The following is a 15,551-nucleotide window of genomic DNA, read 5'->3' as shown; positions in this document are numbered from 1 at the left end:
AGCCATATGTAAAACATTCTCTGCAATCAAACCCCAGTGCAGCATATAGCATTGTAGAGCTATGTATAACCAGCAGGTCCCTCCCCTTATCCCAACATGTAAACCGACACAAGTATAAGCTGAATGAACAATGTCAATGTATCTACTTCTTGTTGCATGTGTTATTCCTTTCCAAGAACCGTGCTGCTTCCTTTGGGTTGTCGAAGTCTGTAGGCGCTCCCCCATCCTGATGGTAAATATGGAGTTTGGCTGGGTACCGCAGGGTGTGCTTAACTCCTCCATCACGCAGAGTTTGCAGTACATCCCGAAAGGTGCGACGTTGAGTCATCACCTCACTAGTGTAGTTCGGGAAGATCAAAACCTTGTTTCCCTTGTACTCTTTGGGTCATAGTCTGTGGCGGCACAGGATCAGCTCTTTCACTTGAAAATGGTGAATACTTGTCAAGATGGCACACAGCTTAGTGCCAGTGACCAGCTTCGGCTGGAGAGAGCAGTGTGCACGATCGACTTTAACCGGGTGCAGGAAATGCTGTTCCCCAAGCAACTTTGGAATCAGTCTGGAAACAAACTCAGTGGGTTTACCATCCTCTTCGCCCTCTTGTATCCCTACAATCTTAATGTTGTGTCTCCGGGAATGGGCCTCTAAGTCAAGCACTTTAGCTTGGAGCTGGCTATTTTGTTTCATTAACTCTAAGTACTTAGCTTGAAGCTCTTGCACATGTGCTTCGATGTCACTAACGGCTAGTTCTTGATTAGCCACACAGGCTTGTAGATCGGCCTGTGAGGCCACAAGTGTTTGGAACGGCCTCAGAAACATCAAAGCGATCGTTAATGCCACGCAGAATTGACTCCTGGCCTAATTCCTTGCACGTGGCGTAAATCTTGTCCAGTGGTATCTCAGACATGGAGGAGTTATTTACAGGCCCGTTGCTAGCGGTAGCACTAGCTCCAGTGGTTTGGCAGTCGGCGATCATGGCTTTGTTGAAGACGTTTGGCTTCGGCATTTTCAAACTTTTCCATAGACTTAGTTTAGGTGGAGAGAGTAAACACACACTGTTAGCCTATGAATGAATAAAACACAGTATAATAATGATTTTGTCAAGGCCTCAGAGAGGAGCACTGACCAAACACGTCTAATCCATACGCATGCGCACTGACGATCCCCGTTTTTCCAACTATTTTTAAATGTTCTTTCAATTCAATGAGAAATTGTGAAAAGTCTTGGGTAGCACAGAAAGGAACTAGGTGAAATCAGTATTCTTTAGACGTAAGAAAGTGTCCATGCACAGAATCAAGGCAATTGCATTGAAGACTGCAGGCAGTATGATAAATGCAATGAAGGCAATTTAACCCATGGCTGTGGCCATTGTATTTCTAACTTTAAATGGAACTGTTTCCATGCTGTATCCTGGTTTTCCCCTGCATCCTCTCCAAAGATTCCACATCCTTTCCATAATGAGACGTTCAAAATGGAACACAATACTACAACTGTCTAACCAGAGTTTAGTGAAGCTGCAACATTATCTCATGGCTCTTGAACTCTCTGAAGACTTACCTAATGAAGTCCAATGCATCATAAGTCTTCTTAACCATCCTGTCAATGTGTGTAACAATTTTGAGAGATCATTGCATTGGTCCTTGGATCTCATGACTCATGGCTTTCTGCATGAAAGTTCATGGGGAACACATTACTAAAATCTCCAAAATTTAAAGAAAATAAGAATCAAAGCGTCTATTTCAATAGGAAAGAAGCACATACTGTAAGTTTAGATTTTTCTCTGCCATGTCACCCCAATGTCACCCGACTGAGAAAGAGCTGTCTCTTTCCCAGACTTCTCCTGTCCACAAGCTCTCTCAATTGTACCTGCTACAAGTAATACAAATCGAAAAAGATGCAAATGCTCTGCAGGTCATGCAGCATCTGAGGCAAAACAATTTCAGGCTGTTGTACTTACTGCAAACATAGAGAAAACTTGCATGTTTTAAGTGACAGAGAAAACTAGGGAGGAAAAAGGGGATACTTGTAATGAGGAAGACACCAAGAGAAAATATAGATTGGTATTGAGAAAGAAAGGGTGAAGAAGACTTAATAACAGAGAATCTTTCTGAGGAAATGTAAATAGATGGTGAATAGAGAGAGAAAAACAAAGACAAATTACAATGGAACAATAAGGTACATAACTCAACAGATGAGGTGCTGTTCTGTGAGTTTATGGTGACCTTCATTGTTACAGTGCAAGATGCTGAGATAGTGAGATCACAGTGGGATCCATAGGGAAAGTTGAGGTGACAGACAACTGGGTCAGCCTGATGAGGTATTATCTGGGTTACCCAAAAACTATCATCCATCCAACGGTCGGATCCATCAGTGTAGAAGAGAGTATGCTGAGAACACTGAATGTAATGCACTAAACTAGAAGCGCAAGTGAATTATACTTTACCTAGAAAGAGTATTTAGATAATGCATATAGACAAATTAAAGGGCTGGTTGCTTCCTCTGTGGGTGTTTTGTGAAGGTGCATAAGAAGAAGAGTTGTTGTCATTGGAGAAAGGAGAATGAACTCAGGATTTGCAAAGGGAACAATCCTTTCAGAATGCTGAAAGTGAAGGGCAAGAAGCAACAACCAGAATTATTGACTCTGTTTCTCTTGTTGACTCTGTTTCTGCTGTGTCCCATCATTCGCTATATTTTTTAAAACCTTAATTTTAATTTATGAGCCAGCTAGTGGCATAGTAGTACCAGCACTGGCCTTCAAGGTAGATGGTCCTGAGTTCAAATCTGGCCAGGTCCCAACCTCAACAGCAGCAGTATTTGTGCAGAAGAAAATCCTACAAACTACTTCATATCTTGCCATGGAAACTCTTTGGACAACTACGCTATTCATTGGGCTGCCTTGAGTCAATGATGGCACTCAACAACATTTTTATTTATATATTTTCTTGCAAATTTTAATAGATTACATTATATATAAATATTTGAGATTTTCACTTTATCATATGATATAAACAAAATCTATCATAAATAATGGCATCTCAATTGCAAATAGGCCTCTGTTCATTGATATATTGTTCTGTTGTCTGACAATAATGCATTTTCTTCCATTTGGTAATAGGCAGTAGAGAGGCAGAAAAATTTAGTTAAATAAGAAAAAAAAAAACTGGGCTTTTGCAATTTTTAATAAGATTGAGTATTATCATTTAAATGATAATGCTACAATTGCACTTATTATCTATCCCAAGTCACCCAGAGAAACTGATATTGGACATTCTCTTAAGCCACTGCAGTGCTTATCATAATATCCTACACTGATATGGGAATTGCAAGATTTTAATCATTTGTCGAATCAGGATTAAGTTTTATTCAAGTCAGGGTGATGTGAGACTAAGAAATAATGGCACTTCCATGACCTTGTTGACTGTGTCTTTCTCAGAATACTTAGATTTTGTATATTGCCAGAGTAATGCTTATGCATTCCAATTATGCACCCAAGAGATTCTGATGCCATAGTGAGATAGTGGATCCTAAATTTAGAACTAAAGGTGCCATTCCATCAAATTGGGCTAAAACTGTGGGTCATCAACCCATCTCTGGGTTCAAGTTTTTCTACAAGCACATTTCATTGAATAAGGATGCTTCAGGATTACAGTATATGCCACACATATGATGACGCATGAGATTCAGAAAAACAAAATGAGGAATATTTATAGCTAAAGTAGATAGACATTTACTGGAAGCACCAAGGAGATGGTGGTGGACTTTAGGAGATCTAGGCCTCATATGGAGCCAGTGATCATTAATGGAGAATGTGTGGAGCAGGTTAAGACCTACAAGTATCTGGGAGTACAGTTAGACGAGAAGCTAGACTGGACTGCCAACACAGATGCCTTGTGCAGGAAGGCACAGAGTCGACTGTACTTCCTAAGAAGGTTGGCGTCATTCAATGTCTGTAGTGAGATGCTGAAGATGTTCTATAGGTCAGTTGTGGAGAGCGCCCTCTTCTTTGTGGTGGCGTGTTGGGGAGGAAGCATTAAGAAGAGGGACGCCTCACGTCTTAATAAGCTGGTAAGGAAGGCGGGCTCTGTCGTGGGCAAAGTACTGGAGAGTTTAACATCGGTAGCTGAGCGAAGGGCGCTGAGTAGACTACGGTCAATTATGGATAACTCTGAACATCCTCTACATAGCACCATCCAGAGACAGAGAAGCAGTTTCAGCGACAGGTTACTATCGATGCAATGCTCCTCAGACAGGATGAAGACGTCAATACTCCCCAATGCCATTAGGCTTTACAATTCAACCGCCAGGACTTAAGAACTTTTTAAAAGCTATTATTAATGCTTTTTGAGATAGTGATTTAGATGCATATCATATTTTTTACTGAGTTAAGTATTGTATGTAATTAGTTTTGCTACAACAAGTGTATGGGACATTGGAAAAAAAAAGTTGAATTTCCCCATGGGGATGAATAAAGTATCTATCTATCTATCTATCTATTGTTCACTGAATTTCAGGTTTGCATTCTATAGAAAGGAGGTTAATGAACTGGCAATAGTTTATAAAAGATGTATAAGGAAGTTATAAAATTAAGTAATGCAGCCAACAGAAAGAAATGAGAAAATTCTCACTATTTTCACTGGAAAACCATTACACCACAAGAAGACTGGATGGATAGCAGTTACATGAAAGACTTAAACAGATCAAATATAGAAAACATATATTTACCTATATGTGAAATATACATTACTATGTTTGTAGGGATATGTCCAGAACAAAATGGCATACATACAATATATTGAAATGATTGCTTTACATGTCACTGCAAATATTATTTACTATTACAACAAATATTACTTTACATTGCAGGTTAGGAGAATGTAGAAGGTTTTTTTTAGAATAGATTTATACATTGTGTATTAAACATTGAAAGGGATGTTTGTTTCATTTATTGTAGTGATAAGGGAATTGGATGAGAGGAGGTAGTTCAAAGAGGAAAAAGTTTGTGTGCAATATACAGTAAATGTCAGTTCAGCTAAATGTCCTATTTTCTTGCCACAATGTGTGCTATTCTTTATAGATTTGTAGTTGGATCAAGTTCAAAGAAACAAACCCAGCACACACACAGTTTAGAAAATATAGGAAGGTGTCCTTGAAATTGACAACAGTCAGAACAAAAGAATTAAATAAAAGGAAGATAGCCTGAAGATTAAATGGGATGTCAAGTACTGTTATTGCTTAACTAAATTTGCAAGTGCAAAATATTCTGTGCATATCTGAAGAAAGACAAATGAATAAACTTGAGTGAAGGAGTAAAGTGACCTCAAAAGATTGGAGTTTAAACAAATCTTGTAAAAAAAAAATAAAAAATTGGAAGATGGATATGAAAGGGCAAACAAATGCAAAATACCCATATTTCATAATAGCTACAACAGGAGTCCGAACAAGCGATGATTTGAGAGAAATGCTAAGGAATCAAATCATTCACAGGGAAAAAAAGGAAGAATTATACTGGAGAGAAATTCAAAAAGCCTTTGAAGGGCTGAATGTGAAACTGCATGTTTACTATTTTTGTGAATTGAGACTTGAGCTATTGCACCTGAAGAAATGTACCACAGGAATCATGAGTATGACTCCTTAACCAATTTAAGGTATTAGCATATGTTAATTTTATATAATTCATTTACATGATTAGAATAATTCCAGCACCAAAAAAAACTAGGGGCTTGTATTAAAAAAATGAAAATTTAATTGCTATTTGAAAAGGAAAGGGAGCAATAAATGATCTGCAATACCATTAATCTTTTTTTTTTCTTTTGCTGAATGTTGGAAGACAAATGCAACCTGGAGCTTCAGTTGGCTTTTTTACTCCAAATGAGTGTGTTATTTTAGTACCACACTTCATTTGTCTACTCAATGTCACTTCTATTGGCCTCAAAACTGCTCTGCACAATGTTCATGCCAATCAGTATTTGTGCAAATCCACTTGTGTTCTATGTTGTTTGATGTTATGAATAATTAAAACATATCCACATAGAAGTAAAGATACAAAATCCCAACTGGCAGAGTTTATATCCTTGTGCTTAATGTCTTCCTATTATTTCTCTGTGTTTTGATATAAGGAATTTGTCAATTCATGAATATTTTTACTGGCTATCAGCTTCGCAAATATCCTTTTAACTATGAAGTCTCTGTCCCTTTTCTTCTGTCCTTAATTCCATAGAAATAATGTATGTCTTACAGAAGGTTTGCAAATATTGATAGAAAGTGTTTTTATTCTAATTTCTGATGCATTTAAATCCATTGAGAAGTTCTTATTTTGACAAATAAGAATTATGACTTTTCTAGTACAGGATATTTAGGAACACCAACCAAAGACATCTCCAGATTTAGTTTTATGAATATTTATTAACTTCCTTAACAACAGCCTTTGAAGAATTGGATAGGGGAAAGTGCAGAGTGGAGAAGGTATTTAAGCTATTTTAGTGACATGGCAGTTAAGTTCCTTTCATGTTTCTTTATCAAGGAAATTAGTTTAGATGCATTTTGAAAATGTATCCAATAGGATTCCACTGGGACTGTGATGGAAAATATGTAGAAGTTTTGAGAAAATTAAACTTAAGAATTGAGCAACCAAGACAAATCTATGGCCTATATAGCTCTCATTATTTCACTTCACAAAGCAGAACAGAATGTAGAAAGCAAGTGAACTGAACCCAGAAGAGAAGCAGAAAATTTTACAGATGACTAGGAGATAAAATAATAGAGACAACAACAGACACAAAATGCTGGAGGAACTCAGCAAGTCAGGCAACATCCCTGAAAATGAGCAGACAGTCGACATTTTGGGCCAAACCCTTCTTCAGGACAGAAGGAAGGGCAACGATGCCAGAATAAAAAGTGGGGGGAGGGGATGGAGGCAAGCTGGAAGGTGATAGGAGAAGCCAGGGGGCTGAGAAAGGACAAGGGTTGGAGAATATGATAGGAGAGAAGAGTGGACCATAGGAAAAAGTGAAGAAGGAGGGGAGTCAGGAGGAAATAATGGGCAGGTGAGAGGAAGTAAAAGTTAGTGGGGAATAGACAAAGTCAGGGAAAATGTCCTTCCCAGAAGGAGAAAACAATATTCATGCCATCAGGTTGGAGGATCCCAAAACCGAATATAAGGTGTTTCTCCTCCACGCCTTGATTGGTAGGAGGCAGCGAGTAGAAATAAAAGGATTCTTTTCTGGTTGGCTGCCAGTGATTAGTGATGTTCCACAAGGAACGGTGTTGGGATTGCTTCTTTTTATCCTGCATATCAATGATTTAGATGATGGAATAGATGGCCTTGTTGCCAAGTTTGCAGAGAATATGAAGACTGGTGAGGGGCAGGTAGTTTTGAGGAAACAGGTAGGCTGCAGAAGGACTTAGACAGATTAGGAGAATGGGCAAGAAAGTGGCAAATAAAATATAATGTTGGGAAATGCATGGTCATGCACTTTGGTAGAAGAAATAAATGTGTAACTTTTTTTAAATGGAAAGAAAATCCAAAAATCAGAGGTGCAAAGGGACTTGGCAGTGCTTGTGCAGAACATCCTAAAGGATAATTTGCAAGTTGGGTCGGTTGTGGGGAAGGCAAATGCAGTATTGGCATTCATTTAAAGCTGTCTAGAATACAAGAGCAGGGATGTGATGCTGGAGCTTTATAAGGCATTGATGAAGCCTCACCTTGAGTATCGTGAATAGATTTGGGCTCCTTGTCTAAGAAAGAAGTGCTGGCATTGGAGAGGGTCCAGAGGAGGATCACAAGGATGATTCTGGGATTGAAAGGGTTATCTCACGAGGAATGTTTAATAGCTCTGGGCCTGCACTTGCTGGAATTTAGAAGGATGGGGGGGGGGGGGAATCTCATTGAACCCTTTCGAAGGCTGAAAGCCTTTTCACAGCAGATGTGAAAAGAATGTTTCTCATGGTAGATGAGTCTAGGACGAGAGGGCACAGCCTCAGGATAGAGCGGAATCCATTTAAAACAGAGATGCGGAAAAATTTCCTTAGCTAGAAGGTGGTGAATTTGTGGAATTTGTTAACACAGGCAGCTGTGGAGGCCAGGTCATTGGCTGTACTTGAGGTTCTTGATTGACCACAGCTTCAAAGGTTATGGGGAGAAGGCCAGGGAGTGGAGCTGAGGAGGGGGGATAAAAAGATCGACCATGATTGAATGGCAGAGTAGACTCAATGTCTTAGGGTGTTGTGTTCTTAACAATAATATACTTACACTATGACACTATCAAATAATTGGGTAATTTTCATTTTCTAAAATGTATTTTATTTGCAAAATGCTCTTGGTGCAAAATAGAATATGTGTATATATTGAATGAACACAATCTTTAATTTTGGTTCTGTTCAAGTTGTGCATGTATTTAAATTAGTTGTTAATATGGATTTAATGCATTTTTTACTGAATTGAAAAAAATCAGTCTTGAAGTGAGAATAATTCTAGTGACAGGAAATATCAGCACATAGATTTTGTGACACGTTATGAATTTCAATGCATGTCCCAAAGGATAGCGCTATATATATACCTGTCTGATTCCCTGTGCCTCAGCTGCTTCACTGATGCTTTCTCCTCAGTATGTTGTAATTTGGTCAAATTTGAAAGCCTTAAGAGGCCTACAATAAAATCATCACAAACAAGCATATCGTTAAAAGTTTGCTCCTCAGACTTCAGCAAAACATTATTTTTGATCTTGATTTTTCCAACTTTCTAATTCTGAATTCTGGTGTTTACCTCTTCACTGCTAATGTTAACAGAAATGCTTGTACCAGCCAATTTTGAAGTCAAATGTTGAAGAAAGTATTGCACTTTGATTTGGAGAGTGAGTTCCTTTGAATTTATGCTCAGATGACTGCAGATTCTTGCTCTTCAGCTGGTAATGCTGTTTTCCTTATCCTTTACAAGCCTAAGGACAATGGGCCACTAAAGGAGTATGGTATTAGATGGCTGATGAGCACTGTTAGATTTACTCCTAACGTACCTCTGCAATAAAGCATATCCTTGCCCATAAAGACTTTTCAAAGCGTCCCTTGAAAACGCTGTGAAGATGTGGACGAATATTTTGTGGCCTGATGAAACTAAAGTGGAACTTTTTGGCCTCAATGCTAAAGAGCGAGTGTGGCATAAATCTAACACTATACATCAGCCAAGAAACATCATCCCTACTGTAAAGTATGGCGGAGGTAGCAGCATGCTTAAGGGATGCCTTTCAGCAGCAGGGACTAGGAATCCGGTCATTGATGGGAAGATGAATGCTGCTAAATACAAAAAGATCCTGGATAAAAACCTGATAGCCTCTGCCGGATAGCTTAAACTGGGGTGGAAGTTTATTTTTCAGCAGGACAACGACCCAAAGCACACTTCTGGAGTGACCACAGAGTGACTTCATATGAAGAAAGATTATGTCCAATCAGAGGCCTGACCTTAAGCTGATCAAATATCCCTGGCAAAAACTTCAAGATTTCTGTCTGCCGCCACTCTCCAACTAACCTGGCACAGCTTGAGTGAATTTGCAAAGGAGGGATGAACAAATCTTGCTCTACCATGTTATGCAAATGTAATAAAGGCTTAGCCAAAAGGACTATTGGCTGTGCTAGCTGTGAAAGGTGATTCAACTAAGTACTGAACAAAAGGGGATGAATACTTTTGAATTGCTGACATGTCAGTTTTTGAATTTTTTTCATGCTTTACAACTTTCCCTGCCTTTTTGGGCTCTATTGTGAAAAAGGCACATGTGACACACAAATAAAAGTTTTTAGTTAATTTGATCAAAATCCCTGGTTGTAATACCCATTTATCTGAACAAAGGGTTAGGGGCTGAATGATTCTTTAAGGTACTATGTCATGAAATTTGTTCTTTTTTTGTGGCAGCAAGACAGAATTTGCAATAAGTGACAATAAAAAAAAATAAACAAATAATGTAAATGAGAAACAGTGTTCATGGATTCATGGGCTATTCAGAAATCTGATGAATGGCAAAGGGAAAGAAGCTGCTCTTAAAGTAATGAGTGCACATTTTCTGGCTGCTATCCTCCTGCTCATGGCAATAATGAGAAGAAGTCATGTCCTGGATGGTGAGGGTCCTTAATGTTGGATGTTGACTTCTTAAGGCACCACCATTTGAAGATGCCCTTGATGGTGGGGAGGCTTGTTCCCATGATGGAGATGGCTGAGTTTACAGCCTTCTGCAGTGTCTTTCAATCCTGTGAATTTGAGTTTCTATACAAGGCTGTGATACAATTGGTCAGATTGATCTCCACTATACATCCTGTAGAAATTGGCTACAGTATTTTGTGACATGTTAAATCTCCTCTATATCCTAATAATGTCATGCCTACTTTGTCATTGCATTAATATGTTTGTCCTGGGATAAATATTGACACTTAGGAACATAAAAATGCTCACTCTTTCCACCACTGATCCCTTGATGAGAACTAGTGAGTGTTCACTCATCTTCACCTTCCTGAAGTCCACAATCAATTTGTTGGCCTCGCTGACATTGTATGCAATGTTGTCATTGCGATACCACTCAACTACCAACATTCATTCTCCTTCTCATGCCTCTTTCCTATCTAACTATGAAAAATACCATGCCCATTCCTTCCTCTATCAAGTATTCATTGGAATGCCAGCAGCCCTGCTTTTAGAGGTTCCTAACTTCTGAAGTGACCACAGGGATATCTACATTTCAATAGTCACTTCATTAGGTACACCTGTACAACTCCTTGTTAATGCAGATATCTAATCCATCAGAGAAGACATCACATGAAAATACGATGGCCAAACAAAGAGCATGTTGAAACACCACTCCTCTGCAAGAACAATATTTCAGGCCAAATGTGATCTTCACCCTGCTCTAAAGCTGAGTCTGTGGCACTGAAAGTTGAAGATTTCAGGGAGGTTATTTTTTTTGAAGCATAGATAGCTCAGATGCTGATAACCTGTTAAGATCTGTGACCATGTGTTACATGCAACGTCATCCTCAGGGCACAGTCTTTATCTCAAGCAGCTGAAGAGGAGAAGAAGAAAGAATATTTCAGTTCATATTGAGAATTTTTATTACTTTAATGAGCTCAATTTTAACTCCACAAAACTGGATCACTATGTTTTCTCTCAGTGTTTACCCTTCCCCATATTTGCAAACTGTTTTTGTTATGATTTAACCTCACATTTGTCTCTCCACTGCAGGAACAGAAACTTGAAGGAAAATTTTAAAAAAAGAAACAGAAGTTAGCACTGGATAACACATCAGCAAGAAATATGATTAACTTCAATGATAGAATGCACTATATCAAGTAGTCAAGTTTATTGTCATATAATTATATACATGTATATAATGTATGTAACCATATAATGTATATAGATCAAGACAACATCTCTCTGAAAAAACTCAGTGGCCACTTTATTAGGTACGTCTGTACTCCTGCTCATTAATTGCAAATATCTAATTAGTCAATCATGGTTAATGGTGTGAAAAACAAAATAAAAATCCAGTAAGTGGCATTTCTTTGGGCAAGATCACCTTGTTAATGAGAGAAGTCAGAGGAGAATGGCCAGAACGATTCAAGCTGTCAGGAAGGTGACAGTAATTCAATCAACCATGCATTACAACAGTAGTGCACAGAAGAGCATTTCTGAATGCACAGCACATCAAACCTTGAAGTGAATGGGCTACAGCAACAGAAGATCACAAACATACACTCAGTGGCCACTTTATTAGATGCAGGAGGTACCTAATAAAGTAGCCACTGTGTGCATGCTAGAAGGACTTTAAAGCTTCCTGCATGGCAAAATTAGAACTTCCTTCAGGTGTGCTACTCCTCCCTGCTACTTTGATTGAAATCAGTTCTGTCATAATGCACACAGGTCCTCATTTGGAACTCGAAACAAGGCTCTTAGTTCGTAGAGATCAATGTACCGTTAAAAGGAAAAAAGACCTGTAGCAAACAGAGTACACCTTCATTTCTTCCTCATAGTCAACCAAGAAAATTACTTCAGAATGAAAGAGAGAGCCAAAATTGATTAATAATTGTTAAAATAACAAAGAAGGCTATTTTCTCCCTCTTTTCCACATTCACAGTTGAAATATACATGGTCCATCTGTTAATTTAATTCGCCATTTTAAATCTTGACTTGCTTATTGCAGACTATTTTCTGTTCATTGGAAGTGCTTCTTTTAAAAAAAAACTGATAAAAGTGATCGTGTTTACAAAGGACAGCATATCTGAGGTGTGTACTCCATTGTTGACTCTCACATTAGGAAGGATGTTGGCATCTGTTTATTAAGATAATTAATTGTAGATGATTTTCTGCATATGCATTCACATTGTTGAGGCTGGTTTGTCATTTCGCTTATGTCTAACAGTTGATCTTTGGTTCTGTTTGTAAATGTTAATTGTTCCATTTTTTAACCCAAGGGAAATTACATGTAGAAGCAACAGCTAACAGTATAATCACAGTAACACCTCCAAATAACTAAAGCATTTACTATCTCAGCTTTGCTTGTTTCTGAACATAAACTTCAAAGAAATGAACTGGAAATAAACTCCATTTCTTAAATTTTGTATGATGCCAATAATTCTGAAAAGACAACTCATATTCTTATAAAGCAATTTTGGATATTTGAGGAGCCATGAACATGACTAAAATCAGAAAGATGTTTTTAGTCAAATAATCAGGTTATTTCATAAATCGATAAAGACATTTTAAATTATATAGAATTTACTGAATCTTTGTTTACAACACAACGTAGCATTAGCTGAATTCATTAGGTTGTAGTAAGCCTGACCAATGTGAATGCTGCTTTCTTTCATTGATTTGCAGTGTGTATGTGGCCTTGCCAACACTTATTACTCCTCAGAAAATGGTGGTGAGCGGCTGCCTTAAGCCACTGCAGTATCTGAAATGTAATTGTTGTGCTACTAACTGAACATGAATGCAAAACTGCTAGACTTGCTGAAGGGTGGTAAATGATTAGATTCATAAACATCCGGAAGTTATACTGCATACTGATACAGCACACACAAACAATTTCAAAGGCCTATTATAAGAAAATAATGAAGCTTAGGAAGCAACATGCTTGAAGATGATTTATTTACTTTCATAGGAAATTATTGGATCTTAACACCAGCGAAGAATATACATAAAATAATAGCAAAAGCTTGAGCCCACAATTAATTACAACCTCACTCATTTTCATCAAACATTCATGAACTTTTCTCCCTGATACACTCTTTTCCCCCCCCCCCCCCCCGCCCCCCGGCCAACAAATCTCAAACTCCCAATCATCCCAACGGAAGCTTGAAGCCTCCTTACCCCATTCATTAGGCCTCTTCAAACTTCAGCCACACTTCTTGACCTGTGACTAACCTTTATCGGCTCTGCCTCTCTGTCATATGCATTAGCACATATTGATTGACACGCTGCCCTTTGCTGACTTAGACTGCTTTTTAAGGACTGATCAATATCCAGGATACACGATTGTCTTTGAAAGATTTCAGACTTGATTGTTCCCAGCAAAGCTAAGGAATGTAACTTCACCACCTGTCATTCTTTTACCTGTCATGTTGTGTCTAATCCCTGTGATATTTCGATGACACAACAGGTGATGATGCTGTTTAACACTTTTGCCATGGGAAACGTTGCACCTATTTCCAGTTTTCTGTTGAGATAATCACTGATATTCTTTTACTGAGACCTTACCATTATTCATATGTAAATAAAAGGCAAAAACTACTGTGACTTTTCAAGTCTGCTTACTATATTCCTTTAAGAGGTTGGGGCGAACACCTTTCAGAGAAGCCTAATGCTTCTGGCAATTTGGAACTAAACCGGTCTGATGGAGCAATTTCAATCACTTTAAGGGCTTGGAGAGACATTAATAGGATTTTTTTCGCAGCCAGGACTGAGAGGAACACATACAAAATGCTTGACAAACACAGCAAGTCAGAGAACATCTATAGAGGGGATAAACAGTAGACCTTTCAGCTCTTGGCCTGAGGCATCAATTGTTTATTCCCCTTATAGATGCCTATCCTGAATGTAAGGCTTAATTAATGATCTCTGCCCGACACATCAAATGCTTCCTCACTTGTTGAGTTCCTTCAGCATTTTCTAACTCTCACCATTTTCCTCTTGCTGTGTATTTAATATTCAAGTGATATTGTGAATATATTGTTTGATTAAGCATTCTTTATTGTTTATATAATGTTTTGTGGGTTACATGTAACCGTATGTAAATGGCACACGTTAGTATGCCGTCACATCATACCTGCATGCCTTGCTTAAAGTAAAAACAAAGTTAGACTCCCATTCCTGCTTCCATTGTTTAACTTTCAATCAGTTTTTATGTTCTGGAGTTACAAAGTATAACAGTGATGATGAGAAAGTTCTAAATGAACACAAGATGATGGCCAACCTGTTGAAGCACAGCGAGGCATTCAAGTTTTTAAAAAAAGCACTGAACATTTTCTTTGCAAAATGGAAAAAATAATGAATAAAAGAAGACAGGGAATGGAAGATTTTATGAGTTCATAAGCAGTGAGTACCTAGTGATAATAATCATTTAACAAAAGAGCAAAAACTTCTCTCTACATCAGAAAGATAGGCGTGTTCCATTGTACAGTGGATAACTGGCTCATGTATACAGAGTAAATGAGAAGTGTTTTAAAGCAAATGAAATTGCCTATGAGAAATAAGTAACAGTTTTACTGAGTGCATTAGATTTAAAGGTGTACAGTTGCTTAGAGGTCTAACTGCTCCAACCAAATCAGCCAAAATGAGCTTTGCTAATATTATGAAAGTAATACAGGAACTTTTAGAACTGAAGACATTGTACATTGTAGAATGCTTTAGGTTTCATAAGTGGAATCCAGTGGAAGGGGAATCCATTTCAGCAAACATAACTGAATTGAATAAGTCATGTTAAGAATCATCAGTGCTGCAATGGGCTTAATGATGCACTGAGAGATCATTTACTTTGTGGAAATTTACTAAAGTACAACTCGCATTTAAGAGAGCAGTTGAAATCACTATATCAATGGAAACAGCAAACAGAGATGTAACTGAGTCGCAATCAGGAATGAAAATGAGCGTGATCAAAATTATAATGTCTAAACAGAAACTGGCCAGGCCAAACAAATTGTGTTACCATTGTAGTCGGGCTTTCTAACACCAGACCAATGCAGGTTTAAAGACAAAGCTTGCAGAAAATGCCACAGAATAGAACACATATGAAGAGCATGTCAGGCATACAAAAATAAATGGACTGCCCAGGGATGAATAAAAGATTAAAAAGTCCAGTTGCAGTTTCAAAAAGAGCACTAATCTGCACACTGAAAAATCTTATAAAGATGAGACTGACACAGGACTTTGCAAAGTGAAAACTATCAATAGACAACCAATATGGGTTATATCAGAAGTAAATAGCAAATCGATTAAAATGGAATTGGACATTGGCTCTGCTGTTTCAGTCATTCCACAAAATGTGTTTGAATGGCATGTCGAAGATGCTGAACTGAAGCCTGC

This window comes from Hemitrygon akajei, chromosome 3 (assembly GCF_048418815.1).
Source record: "Hemitrygon akajei chromosome 3, sHemAka1.3, whole genome shotgun sequence".
In the NCBI taxonomy this organism is placed as follows: Eukaryota; Metazoa; Chordata; class Chondrichthyes; order Myliobatiformes; family Dasyatidae; genus Hemitrygon; species Hemitrygon akajei.
This window is presented reverse-complemented; position numbering follows the sequence as displayed.